General features: G+C 45.3%; 1 protein-coding gene across 5 annotated transcripts in view; it reads left to right on the forward strand.

Moving 5' to 3' along the window:
• The window catches only part of BBS9 (Bardet-Biedl syndrome 9), a 372,846-nt gene that overhangs the window by 299,728 nt on the left and 57,244 nt on the right, over window positions 1-15,874 (forward strand). The gene's annotated exons all lie outside the window — the stretch shown is intronic.

Consider the following 15,874-nt stretch of genomic DNA (forward strand, 5'->3'; position numbering starts at 1 on the left):
AAGGAGGAGGAGAGGAAGAGGAGGAGGAGGAGGAAAAGAAGAAAGGAGGAGGGGAAGGAGGAGGAGGAGAAGAAGAAGAAGAAAGAGGAGGAAGGGAAGGAGGAGGAGGAAGAGGAGGAAGAGGAAAAGAAGAAAGAGGAGGAGGAGGAGGAAGAGGAGGAGGAGGAGGAGAAGAGGAGGAGGAGGAGAAGAAGAAGAAGAAAGAGGAGGAAGGGAAGGAGGAGGAGGAAGAGGAGAAGAGGAGGAGGAAAAGATGAAGATGAAGACAATGCCAGAGTTGCAGGAAAACCAGCCTCCCATATTCGATGACAGGCTTAGACTTTCACCAGCTTTGGTCCAGTGTCCAGAGGTAGCTGGTGTTCTTGCTCTCTTGACCAAGCAAGCTCATGGCCGGTCTTGATTTATCCATCATTTTTGAGACAGCGCATCATTTTGTGCCCCATGGGCTCGCACCAGTGTCTGGGCCACGGGTGGCGTTCCGTTCCACGCATTACCCAGCGTCTCCTTTGGGCCCAATAGACTTGGAAGAAATAGCACTTTCCTCTCATTTACTCAACAGAAGCCGCCTTTGGGTTGGACTGTCATCCATGCTGCTTTATTGCTAATCTAGGGGATTATACCAGTCTTCTCCCAGACCATTTGGCTTCATTTTACTTTTTGACCTTTTCTATTACAAGACTTTATTGTAGCTTCCAAACTAAATAATATTTCACAGAATGGGAAGGATGAGCTATTGCCTTATTCCCTTCTTTTATTTGGTTAAAAAGATATTTAGGGTTGGGCCCTTTGAGTCTTTTTGGTGCATTACATTGAAAAACTGTAGTTCTGGTTTGGGGCCCATGGATTTCCTGTTGTGTCATATCTTCCTCACCCCTTCCCCACAGTCCAAGGAAGCCAAGTGTGAGCACTTTCTGTTGAATTAAGGGAAGAAATCTCGGTGGGTTTTTTGTCTCTACATGGAGAAGACGCAGCGCTGTAACAGGTGGCCGCATTTAGGTCTGCACCGCTAGGATTTATGTTCTTTCAAAGCACATTAGCATCAACTCCACAGAATGAAACTCAGTCTAGCTGAGATGCAGTTTGAAATAGCCATGTGGACAGGCCCGCACTGTCCCCAGCAGTGAATAAAAATTGGCTGAGGAAATTGTGGCTACTGTTAGGAACGATGTGCTTTGCTTTTTTGTTTAGAGTCGCCAAATTTTCCAGACTCCGAGCAAATAAAATCCAATTTCTAGTTTTGGCAGTGGGTCTCCCCCCATATGCCTTTGTGGCTTTATAGCCATTGAGTCTCACCCTGGAGCCAACAGTTTTTCCACGCAGTTTCCAGGGATGTCAGGATCCAAACCACGTCCACCCTCTCTGCATGTATCAGCTTCTTTCACATCTTGCTGACTTAACTGGGAATGTGGTCCTACTGTTTGCTGCGAAATGATTGTTTTCTTTAAAAAAAGAAATTAGGGGCTCATTTTGCCCTTTCTCACCCAGTGAGAAAGACGCCTCCCCTGAGGAGCATATGAGGTCTTTGGCCCGTCTTTTATTTGGCTGTTTTAATGTATGATGTAGAGATGACATATTTCACAAATGGGTGTGTGTATAAAGTGTATGTGTATGTGCATGTATGTGTGTGTGTGTGTGTATATATATATATATTATATACATATATGTACATATAGTGTGTTTGTACGTATGAAATGCATATATATATATGTGTGCATGTTTACACATGTACGTATATGCATACATATTCAGGATGGAGAAGTGTGCTTTCATTTTCTTCTCCTCGTGCCTGTCTCTTTCCTTTTCCCTCCTTCTCTCTCTTCCCCTCTCACCTCTTTCTCCCTCTCTCTTTCCTTTCCTCCCCTCTCCTCTCCTCTCTTCTTTTCTTCTCTCCTCTCTTTTACTAGTCTCTCTTTCTTTCATGCTACCAAAACAGCCTGTTGAAGAGCAAAACATTTAGCCACTGAGTTGTTTGTTTACCAGTACAAAATTGAGAGCGTCCTGTCTCGTGGTTGTATTTTTCACTTTTGAAAGCTGAGGTGTTTAGGCCCCGTGCTGATTGGCTGAAAGGTCTTCCAATGCGAACTCCCGGCTCAGAACGTTATTCCCTCCACGAGACCCCCCAGGGAGTGAATAGCCTGTTCCCTTGGGGCAGTGTCGCCTCTCTCCAGCCTCCTTGGAGAAGAAGGGACCCCTTGGAAGTTGCTGGTTGTGGTTTCAGAAGCGGCGGTGGAAGGCCTGTGGAGTCCAGATCAGATCCTATCATGCTGTTAACGCTTGGGTCAGTGACATTGAGATGTGGGCCTTGGTTGTGCTTTCATGATGGAGGCTTTGGTCAGAGATCTTTAGAACTAGAGGGGACTTTAGAGGTCTTCTGGTCCAGCCTTCATGTTCTACAGATGAAGAAGTTTGCCACATCGCCATAAGGACCGTTGTGTGATTGGCGGCTTAGCCCATTTAACCACAACCATCCAGGTGGTTGCTTTCCCCTCTACCACCACCCCCATTGGAATTCTAGAGGAAAGTGACCAGAAAGGTAGCACCTGGATCTTCACGTAGGGATCATCTGCTCATGGGTAGCCTTGACCAATGAAGAGAAGGGCAGACACATTCAAAAGCAGCTGAAGCTTCTGGGTGGTCCCCGGAGCTCCAACTCATTAAAGGGGGAAGAGGATAAGAAAGAGAAGACTCCTGGGCCGCTTTGTACTGAAGTGAGTGGTTTCACATTTGGGTGATTTTTTCCAGTGTTCGTCACCCATTCCTCATTGTGGTTGTTCAGGATCCACCCTGGTTTTGAGTGGGGTTGATCCCGAGATGCTTTGTCTGGAGGCTCTGATGACTGAGCCCTCCCAAATGTCTACTTAGTGCACTATGTCAGGAGCTTGAGGCTGGGCTGGAGAATCCCTGTTTATGTGAAATCTGCGCCCATTGAGGGTAGGAATGGAGATGCCATAACCTCGATGCTTTCACCTAGAATGCAGACACAGCTAAGGCAAGGCCCACTTGTTGCCACGCTTCTCGCGAGGGGTGGACGGCACACCAGCGGCAAGAACCCAGGGAAGGGGGTGGGGGAACCAGGAAGGAGTATCCAGGCACATGCTAGTCTGTGCTTGTTTTTGACGATGTAGTAAATGTGTATTTGTCCAGGAATAGAGGATATGCCTTGTGGTTTATTGATAACAGCATTTTTGTTTGCAGTCAGTTTTTCCTCTTTCCAAACATGCAGCAACATTTTGCAGTAAAATTCAGCATTGAGTAATGGAAAGAGCCACGGCCAGGACTGGCCCACCTGGGTTCTAGGCTGGTTTCTGCCATTAACTTGTTGCACAACTTTGGGCAAGTCATTTAAATTGGAGGTTGGTGACCTTTTAAAGGAAAAGAGCCCTTTGGGGGATAATATTTTTTATTGGGAGAACAGCATCATAATACATTTTTTTAAAAATTGAAGTTAGAGGGATTTTGTACAAACCTCATTTGTACTGGTCTGTCCATTTTGATTATTTTATTTGACTTACCAGTCAATCTATCACCAAGCATTTATCAAGCATTTATGTGCACCAGGACTTTATGGGATAATCCCGACTCCAGCCCACCACCCGGGCCACATCATGGCATGGGTCCTCCCTGTGTTTGGATCAGCCTGTCACCAGTCAATAGTCCAGCGAGGGCAGGCCAGGCTACCTCAGATTTAGGGTTTAGGCCCTATTAAAAGAGCAGAAAGTCACCTTCCTTGGTTTGGTCCACATGACTCCCCACAGACTGTCTCTCTGTAGATCAGGAGTTCTTACATTGGAGTCCCTAGAAGGGGTCCGTGGGTCAGATTTCAGAGGGTTAATAAAGTCGGATGGAGAAAAAAATACATCTTTATTTTCACTAACCTCTGATTGAAATGTAACATTTCCTCTAGTTACTTAAAAACATTATTCTAAGAAGGGCAGACTTCCCTATTCAGTAATGAAACATTGCCCCATTAATCTGTGACCTACTAGAAGACTAACTCCCCTGGCTGAGTTAGGTGGTGGATGGGCGGAGCTGTTAGATCACCCCCTTCCCATTTAAGCCACCTAGCTAGAAACCCTTGGTTGCCAACCAGGCAGCGCCTCATATAAAGTATCTAGTAAATGTTTGTTGACCGAGTGACATTACCAGCTGGGAACAGAGGTCTAAGGAATCAACCCTTAACTATGACCTTTCCAAGGACTTTGGGGAGTGATGGACCTAGCAGTAAAGTGTCAGGTGTGAACAGTGGTATTACCAAGGAAAGCAGGGAGCATGGCAGGGAAACCGGCCTCACCCAAGATGCATGTGGTCATCAAGGGGTAGCTGACTAGCCAGTAAGGAGAACTTTGGGCCCTGATGACTCAGCTAACAGATGAAGCACAGTGGCCCTGCCTTGGTGCCCTGCACTGCGCATCATGATGTCTGGTTGGACCAGCCTTTGTCATAAAGGTATGTCTGTTCTTTGGGACTTGCCTCGTTGCCAACGCTCTCCTTTTAGTGAATGAAGGGACACTGCCCGTAGAAAGGAATCTCCGGAAAGTTAAGTCTCTCCAGCCTCCTTTCCCCCAAGGTCATTCCCTCGGCCTAGGGCTGCCAGCTGTTAAGCTAACAAAGTATCCTTGTCTGCTGTTCCCTCACTACTGATTCTGCTCACCTGGGGACTTTCTCGCCATCTTAACTCCTTTTCAATAGGCCCCTGAAACGTTGGGAGCTGTCTCTCACTGTGCTGCTAGTTTGCTTTTCTCGGAGGACGATGCAGTGTATATCCATAGCCCCCAAGTTCCTGGGACTAAAGATGACAGACTTCTGCATCCCAAGTGGAAATAGGAGGCAGCCACGTGCCCGAATGGGCAGATGGACTTAGAGTCAAGGAGACCTGAGTTTGAATCTTGCCTCCAACGTGTGTTAGCTGTGTGATCTGGGTGAGTCGCTTAGTTTCTCTCAGCCTCAGTTTCCTCATCTGTAAAATAGGAATGGTGGCAACAGCTGCCTCTGAGGCTGAGGTCAGGATAGAATCAGAGTATTTGTAAAGTGCTTTGCAGACTTTAAAGTGCTGTGTAAATGTCGTTGCTGTTGTTGTTAAAGAGACTAGCGTTCTGATGCCATGCAGGCCATCTCAGTTAGCCACCTGCTGCTCCAGAACCTCGCACACTGAAGCTTTACTGACGTGTCAGGTCTTGCCAGTGAGGGTTCATTGAGCACTCACTCTGTGCTGAGTACTGTACTAAGCTCTGGGAGTATGTCTGAGAGCGGAGCCATCATTGAGGGCACACTGCCATCCCACCCCCAGACACACAACCAGGCCTAGTGTGCTGCTGTCCCCTACTAGACATCTTTGGTGCCGGGACCCCCACGAGCCAGCTGAGCGTTGCCGCCTTTCATTAGCTGATCTGAGACTATACGGGGAGCTCACGGAAGCTTGCCTTTGCTGTGGGTGCCCCACCTAGAGGGCCACCACCTTAGCAATCCCTCGGGGGTGCCATCTTGAGTCCTTGGGGCTGCAACCCTCTCAAGACTTGTGGGAATTACCACCTCCCATTGTAGATAGGATGTCATAGACCTCTGTGCTTCCCAGATAGCTTTGGTGAGGCCGTCCAGTCTGTCCCCAGCAACTATTTGGGACATTGCCACTGCCCTGTTCCCATTTTCCCCACTAGCTGGTCTGAGACCACGGGCCTCTCCACCGTTCAGATGGAGACACAGACCCAAGGACCGTCCCAGCCCATTTCCACGCTCCAGGACAATCAGCTTTCTTAGGCAGTGGATGATGCAAGCCTGCTCCTCTCTTCCCTTGATGTGCTAGCTTTGGGGAACGTGAGTCAGCCAGTTTGTCTGGAGTTCAGAGTGCTGGATGAAGAGTCTGTGGAACCAGAAGCCAGGCGGATATCGGGTGGCCAGCTTCGTACTTTGTCCTAGAGGCAATGGGGAGCCGTGGGTGGCTTTTGAGCCAGAGTGTCATGTGGTCAGAGGCATCCCATGGGAAGGTGATCTTAGTATCTGTGAGGAGGCTGGATTTGGAGGCTATAGCAACAGTCCAGGCAAGAAGTGAGAGGGTAGGAGCTGTGGAAGTGGAGAGAATGGAACCGTTGAGAAGTGGCCGTGACAGGCAGCTGGATCTGGGAGGGAGAGGGAAGAGTGGAGGCCGACTCTGAGCCGGTGAATTGGAGTAACTTTAGCATGAGGAACTTGTGAGGTTTAACTCTTTTCATTTTACAAATGAGGAAACTGAGGCAAAAAGGCGGGGTGGCTCGCACTACATTTGTGGCTACGTCTCTTGACTCTTGTTTACTGAGTTTTCTTCCACCCCAGAGAAGCAGCCATGGGGTGGGCTTGACTTTAGTGTTAGGGAGGCCCGAGTCCCACCGTTAGTCACCTCCTGGCCCTGTGACTCTGGGCGGGTCACTTAGCCACTTCACATTCCAGGTGTTTCTAGGAAAGGATCAATGTAGAGAAGGGGCTGATCTGCACGGGTATCCGAACGATGTTGCCTTCTAAACGCTGGGTGCTGGCCCCGAGTGTAATCGAATAATCCGTGTGCGGGGTGACCTGATCAACAAAATGAATTAGACAAGGTACAACTCAAGGGCATTCATTGCCTCTCTCACGAGGAGGAGAGCTGCTTGGTGCCAGAGGGTGAGATCATGTGACTGTTGCCTTACAGTCCCCTCGCTGCCCCCCAGAGTTCCCCACCCCACCTCAGTGTTGGTCATGTCCACATGTGTCCAAAGCCAGGCCCTTAGATTTCTTCCACTCTCTGGAGCATTGAATCAAATAACAAGAGCTCCGTGGATGGAGAAGGGAACTGCCTTCCCCTCTTCTCTTCGTTATCCACTGGATTGTCTGCCATGAAGAGCCTGAGACCACCTCTAAACCTTCAATCAGAGCCTCTGTAGGAGGCCGTCAGATGTCCTGGGCCTGTGGTAAGGCGGATGCAAGACTGCATTGTCTTCTTACAGCTGAAACAGTCAGGTCTGGGTTGGAGGGGATGTCAAAAGGAAACCTTTGGAAATGAGATGGGCCAAGGATTCCCAGGGCTGTGTGTGTGTGTGGAGGGTGGAGAAGAGCACCGTGCGAGGGTATTTTCCTCTTTTAACTGTCCTTTAACTAAGCCCCACTAAGGCCAGTTAGCCTGAATTTAACAAAGAACTTGGAGATTTTGATCCACTCAAAATAAACGGACCTCCACTTTATTTTCCCAGGGAGGTTGGCGAGCTGGGTGGCTCAGATTCCATTCGCTGCAGTCTTTTCACTACCGAGGCCTCGTTGAGGTTTGGCTTTGTCCAAAATGGCTGAGAAAGAAATAATCCCAAAGTTTACACAAGTCGTTTTAGCTCTGTTGGAAGAGATGAGAGACTTGCTGTGGACACCTTGCTAATCCTCATTCTTGGGTCAGTGTGAGCCGGTGGGGCTAAAAGGGCCCATCATTTTCTGGATACAGTTTTCGAGAGTTTAATCATGGCCTCCTTAGAAGAGTTAAGCTTAAATCTTTATTACTGCATATGTGAGCTTTGGGAATGCTCACTGTGAAAACAACTTGTGCTTCTTATCTGGATAGCCCAGACAATGTAAGGCCAGTGGATGAAATAAATGAATGAGACTGGAACATTGTTTGGCCTCAAAACATCTAACAAAAGGCCATTTTTATGAGGCTTCTCTCCTCACCCCCAAACCAGGCTAGGGACATAATCTCTGTTTATTCAATCAGATTCTTTTCCTCTCTCTTTTTTGGAGTGCAGAGTGCTGATATTGGGTGATAAATGTTCTGCGGGTGTTTTCTCCTATGCCTTGGGAATGAAGGATGTGAGGATGTTTGGATTACAAACTTGTTTTAAGGGGCTTATCTCTCGTTTGAAGGGGAAAAAAAAATTGGACTCATACTCTGCATGGAAATTTCAGTCCTAAAGTGATATTTTTTTAGAATCAGGTTTTGAAAAAGGAGAAAAAATATTTCACACGTGACCTTTTCCTGAGGATTTCAAAGTACACCATAGATGATTAAGCTTCATATCTCCTGGGTAAACTAGTGATTATAAATATCATTATTCCTCTTTTATGAAGAAGCCAGCTAAACTTGGGGACATGTACTGCCGTGCCACAATAAGGCTTCAGAAGAGATAAGTCTCAAATGGGACCTGGAGAGTTTACAACTGTGAATTGAGATGAAGGATTCCCACCTGAAGAGGTAGTGAAGCTCTGCTTAAGTGATTGGTGGAGGAGTTTTCATAGGATTAAAATAGAGGGTGGAGTGGGTGGAGAGAGAAACAGAGAGAGAGGACAGACAGACAGAGAGACAGAAAGGGGGGGAGACAGAGAGAGAGAGAGAGAGAGAGAGAGAGAGAGAGAGAGAGAGAGAGAGAACATATTTGGCGATAATAATAGTACCTACTTCACAGGACAGGACAGGGTTGGTGCAGTTATGTTTACAGTAGTCTTAAAGTCATCAGGAAAATCAGAGCAGATAATCATGAACCCCCTCTTTTCCTCTCCTCGACATCTCAAGACCCCTTGATGTCATCTCAGTTCATTTCTTTTGTTTTAATATAAATTTATTTATTTTTAGTTTTCAACATTCACTTCCACAAGTTTTTTAGTTCCAAATTTTCACCCCATCTCACCCTTAACCCTACCCCAAGATGGCATGCATTCTGAATATCCCTTCCCCTAGTCTGTCCTCTCTTCTATCTCTCCCCCCCCTTTTCTTATCCCCTTCCCCTTCTATGTTCCTGTAGGGCAGGATGGACTTCTGTACCCCATTTCCTGCATTTCTTACTTCCCAGTAGCATGTGAAAAATTTTTTTAAATATGTTTTTAAAACTTTAGGTTTCAAATTTTCTCTCTCTCCTCCCCCACCCACCCTCATTGAAAAGGCAAGCAACTCAATATAGGTTGTACATGTGCAGTTATGCAAAACACTTCCTTGTAGACATGTTGTGAAAAACTAACTCTATTTCCCTTGATCCTATCCTGCCCTCCCATTTATTCTATTCTTTCTTTTGACCCTGTCCCTCCTCAGAAGTATTTACTTCTGATTACACCCTTTCCCAATCTGCCCTCCTCTCTATCATCCCCCTGCTCTCTTGTCCCCTTCTCCCCCTATTTTCCTGTAGGGTAAGACAGATTTCCATACCCAATTGAATGTGTATGTTATTCCCTCCTTAAGCCAAATCCTATGAGAATAAGATTCACTCATTCCCTCTCACCTTCCCCTTTCCCCTCCACTGTAAGAGCTTTTCTTTTCTGTTTTTTTTTTGTGAGATAATTTACCCCATTCTACCTCTCCCTTTCTTCTTCTCTGAGTATAATCCTCCCTCATCCCTTAATTTTATTCTCCAGATAAGACCCCTTAATCTTCAACTGTGCCCTCTATCTATCTATTTATCTATATACACATACGTATATATTTTTTCTTCCAACTACCCTAATACTGACAAAAGTCTCATGAGTTATAAATATCATCTTTCCATGCAGGAATGTAAACAGTTCAATCTTAATAAGTCTCTTATGATTTCTCTTTCCTGTTTACCTCTTCATGTTCCACTTGAGTCCTGTATTTGAAAGTCAAATTTTCTATTCAGCTCTGGTCTTTTCATCAGGAATGCTTGAAAGTCCTCTGTTTCACTGAATGACCATTTTTTCCCCTGAAGGATTATACTCAGTTTTGCTGGGTAGGTGATTCTTGGTTGTAATCCTATCTCCTTTGCCCTCCAGAATATTATATTCCATGCCCTGCGGTCCTTTAATGTAGAAGCTGCTAAATCTTGTGTTATCCTGATTGTGTTTCCACAGCACTTGAATTGTTTCTTTCTGGCAGCTTGTAATATTTTCTCCTTGACCTGGGAACTCTGGAATTTGGCCACAATATTCCTAGGAGTTTTCCTTTGGGGATCTCTTTCAGGAGGAGATCTGTGGATTCTTTCAATTTCTATTTTGCCCTCTGGTTCTAATTATCAGGGCAGTTTTCCTTGATAATTTCTTGAAAGATGATGTCTAGGCTCTTTTTTTGATCATGGCTTTCAGATAGTCCAGTAATTTTTAAATTCTCTCTCCTGGATCTATTTTCCAGGTCAGTTGTTTTTCCAATGAGATATTTCACATTGTTTTCTAATTTTTCATTCTTTTGGATTTGTTTTACAGTGTCTTGATTTCTCATAAAGTCACTATCTTCCAATTGCTCTATTCTAATTTTTAAGGAAGTATTTTCTTCAGTAATCTTTTGGACTTCCTTTTCCATTTGGCCAATTTTTCTTTTTAGGGCATTTTCTCCTCATTGGCTTTTTGGACCTCTTTTGCCATTTGGGTTAGGCTATTTTTTAAGGTGTTATTTTCTTCAGTATTTTTTTGGGTCTCCTTTAGCAAGCTGTTGACTTGTTTTTCATGATTTTCTTGCATCACTTTCATTTCTCTTCCCAGTTTTTCCTCTACTTCCCTTACTTGCTTCTCAAAATCCCTTTTGAGCTCTTCCAAGGCCTGGGACTGATTCATATTTTTCTTGGAGGCTTTGGATGTAGGAGCTTTGACTTTGTTGTCTTCTTCTGGTTGTATATTTTGATCTTCTTTTCACCAAAGTAAGATAATATAGTCTGACTCTTTTTGCGCTGCTTGCTCATGATCCCAGCCAATTACTTGAGTTTTAAACTCTTTGTTAAGGTAAGAGTCTGCTTCCAATGTGGAGAATGTACTGTCCCAAGCTTCAGGGGTTTGTACAGCTGTTTTCAGAGATACTTGTAGGGACCTGTAAATTTTCAGTTCTTCCAAGGTGGTATGATAAGGGGCGAGGTGTTTACTCCTTTCCTGGCCTGTGACCACAAGTATTCCTTTCTGTTCTGTAACTGTGAGGAGGGGTTTCTCTCCACAGCCACTACAAGCTCCACCATGATGCGCTCCTCCTCACCCAGACCACCCCCAGAACTGTGACCCAGATCCAAACACGGGCAGAACAAGAGATTCCTGCCTCAGCACTGGCAAAGAGATCCCTGCAGTCCCTCTCTGATCAGCCAGTGGATTCCCCCTCAGTCTGTGGGCTGGAAGCTCGGGAAGCAGCTGCTCCTCCACCCCCCCCCGGGCCATGCTCTTGGGGAATGAAGCTGAGACCCCGCCTTCCTCTCTGACCACCGACAGAAACAGACTTTTCCCACTGACCTTCTAAGTTGTCTTTGGCATTGTGGATTGAGGAGTCTGGAAACCTCCACAGCTGCCCAGATTCAGTCCTCTGAGGCCTGCTCCAGGTTTTCTGGGGCCTGCGCACCCACACAGCGCTGTGCTCCCAGCCAGCGTGATACACCTTTCTGATCAATCATCCAGGTTGTCTTGGGCTGGAAATTTGTTTCACTCTGTCTTTTTGTGGGTTCTGCTGCTTCAGAATTTGTTTAGAGCCATTTTTTATGAGTATTTGGAGGGGTTTGGGGGAGAGCTCATGCAAGTCACTGCTTTCACTCCTTCATCTTGGTTCTGCCCCTCAGTTCATTTCTTCACTTAAACAGTTATTAAGCACCAGCCATGTGCCAGGCACTGTGCTAAACCCTGGGAATACATATAAGAAACAGAAAGAAGCCCCTGCCCTCAAGGAGCTTACCATTTAATGGGAGAAGATAGCACACCAAAGGAAACTAGAAAGGGGTGGAGACCCCAGGGGTACTTGGCCTGGGGACATCTTGTTCTGAGGAGTTGAAGCCAAGCAAGCTTCAGATGGAGAGTGGATCTCCTGTGATCTCCTCCTCTACTCCATGCCCTGACAAAGAGGTGTTTCTTGCTGAGGTCAGCTGCTTGGGTCAAGGATCCCTCGGTTTCTGTCCGCTTTCTCCAGCAGACAGTCCCCTCTCTAATCCCAACTTCCTCCCCAGTCCACCGCGTCTTTTCTTGCTGCCTGCAAATGTACCCAAAATTGTTTTCACCAGACTCCACAAGCCTGGCAAGCCCTTGTACCATATCTTTCTTCCCTTTCTCTAAAAGCCAGTTTTAGAGTCTTCACTTCTCCCTTCACTCTCTTCTAAACTGTTTGCAGCCAGTCTCATCACTCAACAGAAACCGCTTTCTCCAAAGTTGTAAATGATCTCTCAATCACCAGATTGGATGGCTTTTTCTCATATCTCCTCCTTCTTGAACCATCTGCAGCATTAGATAGCATTGACTGTCATCTCTCCCTACGTACTGCCTCCTCTGGAAAGTCAGGACTCTGCTTTCTTTTGATGTCCTTCCTATCTGTCTGACCACTCCCCATGTCCTTTGTTGGATCATCATTTCTGTGTCTTATCTCCTACCTCTGGGGTAGAACCCCAAGGTTCTGTCCTGGCTCTCCTGGTCTTCTCCCTATATGCTTTCTCAGTGATTTCATCAGTTTCCATGGGTCCAGTTGCCATGATTATATGAATGACTTGGAGATCAGTAGGTCTAGCCTTAACCTCACTCCTAAACTCCAGTCCCTCATCACCAGCTGTTAATTGGACATTTCCAATTGTATATCTGTGAGTATCCCAAACTTTCTGTGTCTAAACCATAACCATTTTTTTCCTCCAAACTCATCCTTTTCCAAACATCCCTGTTACTTTTGATGGCATCCATCCCTCAGGTTTATAACCTTAATTGTTGTCCTTGACTCCTAACTCTCACTTTCTCCTATAAGCATTCAATGGTCATATTCTGTTTCTGCCTCTGCCTCATCTCTCCTGTATGTCCTTTTCTTTCTCTTTGGCTCCCAGGGCTCTGTTGTAGCTTTATAAATTCTCAGGTCTTACTGGCCTTGACTAGATAACTGGAGGCCTTACTCAGCTTTATCCTTCACAACATATTTGTCAAACACATCAGTTACTTAGGGGGAATCATAAACAAAATTTGTATGCTGATCTACCAGGAAATCTTTTTGGGGGAATCTGGGTGTCATCTGAATAGAAGAGATGGCCCAAGTCCTGTGATTGCCATAGGAAAGAATACACACACACACACACATATACATACATACACACATATATACATACACACACATATATATGCACCTACATATATATTTATATATAGATACACATATATACATATATGTATATGTATATATGTATTATATGTGTGTGTGTGTGTGTATATATATATATAGATATAGATATAGATATAGATATAGATATAGATATAGATATAGATATGAAAGAATAAAGAGAGCTTTAGGGAAGCAATTACCTGTATATAGGAGTTGGAAGAGCCTGGAGCAGTCAAGCGGTCAAAGAGAACCAGGGAAGTCCAACACCGTGGAAGCCAACAGGTGGGAGCAGCGTTGTTAGCTGCTCTGTGTTGACAGGTTGACTCCCAATGGGTATAATGCCCACCAACACATGTTTTGCTGAGCCTTGTGCAAGGGTTGACCAATTCTAACTGGATGAGCATTCCAGAACGTGCCTCGAGCCATGGGGATGGCCGAAGTATAGAAATGACTGAAAATATCCAAGATCTCAGAGAGTTCCCGTCATGAGTCTTTTGGAGATGTCTTAGATCCTTGCGTTGCTGAGAAGGGCTGAGTCTATCAAAGTCAGTCATCGCACAGCGTGGCTGTTACTGTGTACAGTGTTCTCGTGGTGGGAACCCTGTCTGCCGTATTCTCTTTTCTTCCAGAAATGCCCTGGAAGGGCCACAGGAACAAGCAACAGCAATAGACATGTAACACTTTGAAGGGGACAGAGCACTTTATAGACACCGCCTCATTTAATCTCAGAACAACCCCATGAAGTAGGGATTATTATTTCCATTTTAGAGATGAAGAAACTAAGGCAAATGTACATTTTATAAAGAGTTCTAATACTTTGATCAAAATTCCAAATATTTCATTGTGGCTGCCATCTTCTTGTCACTTGGCTGTTTGGAGAAATTGGAAAGACTGTCAGATTATGAGTCAGAGGGCTTGGGTTAGAATCCCGTTTCTCCTTGTTATTATTCCTCATGACGTTGGGCACCGCTCTAGGCCTCCCCTTCCTCTTTAGTATAATGGAGGCATTGGCCTACATGGCCTTTAAGGTCACGTCTAGCTCCAAATGCTGTCTGTAATGTTGATACAGAATTGAATAGCAAGGTTGTGGCCTTTTGAGGGTCAAAAAGACTTCAAAAATCCTATGAAGAGTTATTGGGTATCTCTTTGCCCTCTCCCCTCCTGCCATGCACCCATTCTCTTGGTCAGTCAAAGAAAGCAAAAGAATATATGCATTCAAGCAGTGAATCTAAGCCAAAGATTTAGCAACATAATGGGCAAAAGTAAATGGTTTTTTGGGGGGAGGGTGTTTGATAGACCCAAACAAGCCCTTGTGTGAATACGGACCCCCGAGTGGTGCTTCTTCACCATGGAATGGCGATTTGTTTCCCAAATGTTTGCCCTGATGGTCGTCACCATTTTGTGATGACTTTCCTTTGTTTGATCACACACACCTTTGTATCATCATTTGGGTCCTGTTAGTAATCACCCTATGTACCAGAAGTATTGGATCTGAGGCTTATTCTGTTAAAGAAATAGGTGGTGCAGTGGATGGAGCACCAGCCCTGGAGTCAGGAGGACCTGAGTTCAAATGTGGCCTTGGACGCTTGATGCTTACTAGCTGTGTGACCTGGGCAAGTCACTTAATCCCATTGCCTAGCAAAAAAGACAAAAGCAAAACAAAAGAAAGAAATATCCAGCCAAATCTTGAAACAGGATGGATGGAGGATTTGATGAGAGCTGCACGTCGGTTGTAAAAAGGGGAAAGTATCCTTTGTCATAACCCAAATTATGACATACACACTTCCCTCATCTAGCTGCCAGTATTGCATAATGCAGAGATTTGGAGAATATGAACATTTACATCTCTAACATTATCTCATTGGATCCTCACAACAATTCTAGGAGGTTGGGGAAACTGAGGCAAACAGAGGGTAAGTGACTTGGCCAGGATTACACAAGTGTCTGCAGTCTGATTTGAACTCAGGCCCGTCTGACTCCAGCTCAGAAGTCTGTTTGCTGTTCCACCTGACTGTCTCTGAAGTAGAGCAAAACAAATTCTTTCTCAGAATTGGAAACTGAGAGGATGCCCATCAACTGGGGAACAGCTGAACAAGCTGTGGCGTGTGAATAGAATGGAACACTGTTGTGCTATAAGAAGTGATGAGCAGGTGGACTTCAGAAAAACCTGGAAAGCCTTGTATGGTCTGATGCTGAGTGAAGTGAGCAGAACCAAGAGGACTCTGTACACAGTAACAGCCACATTGTGCCATGACTGACTTTGATAGACTCAGCTCTTCTCAGCAGTGCAAGGATCCAAGAAATGCCATCCGCAGCCAGAGAAAGAGCTGTGGAGTCTGAATGCAGATCAGAGCACGCTGTTTGCTCTCCTTTTGCTGTTGTTTTGTTTCTTCTTTCTTGTGGTTCCTCCCATTGGTTTTAATTCTTCTTTACAAAATGACTATTGTAAAAATATGTTTAAAAAAATAGTTCTTTCTTCCTACCCCAAACTTGCTGGGTTTTGACAGTGGCTCCAAAAGCAAAATGAGAATATCTCCTCTCCACAAATATTCTGTAATCAAAATGTATTTTTTTCTTAAAAAAAAAAAGTCTTCTAAGTCTGTTTGAAATGCCGAGAGTGTCACAGGAGGCCCTCTAGAATGGTGCTGGTTGAGGTGGGTTTCCTCCAGTCAGTCATGGGCAGTGAAGTGGCACAGTGGTTAGAGCACAGGGCCTAGAGACAGGAAGACCTGAGTTCAAATCTGGCCTCAGACCCCGGGCGAGTCCCTTAGCCCTGTTTGCCTCAGTCTCCTCCTTTGTGAAATGAGCTGGAGAAGAGAATGACAAACTGCTCCATTATCTTTGTTAAGAAAACCCCAAATGGGTCGCAGAGAGTCAGACACGACTGTAACGACTGAACGCTGACAACAGTAG

This window comes from Phascolarctos cinereus, unplaced genomic scaffold (genome assembly GCF_003287225.1).
Source record: "Phascolarctos cinereus isolate Bilbo 61053 unplaced genomic scaffold, phaCin_HiC Scaffold_4;HRSCAF=312, whole genome shotgun sequence".
Lineage (NCBI taxonomy): Eukaryota > Metazoa > Chordata > Mammalia > Diprotodontia > Phascolarctidae > Phascolarctos > Phascolarctos cinereus.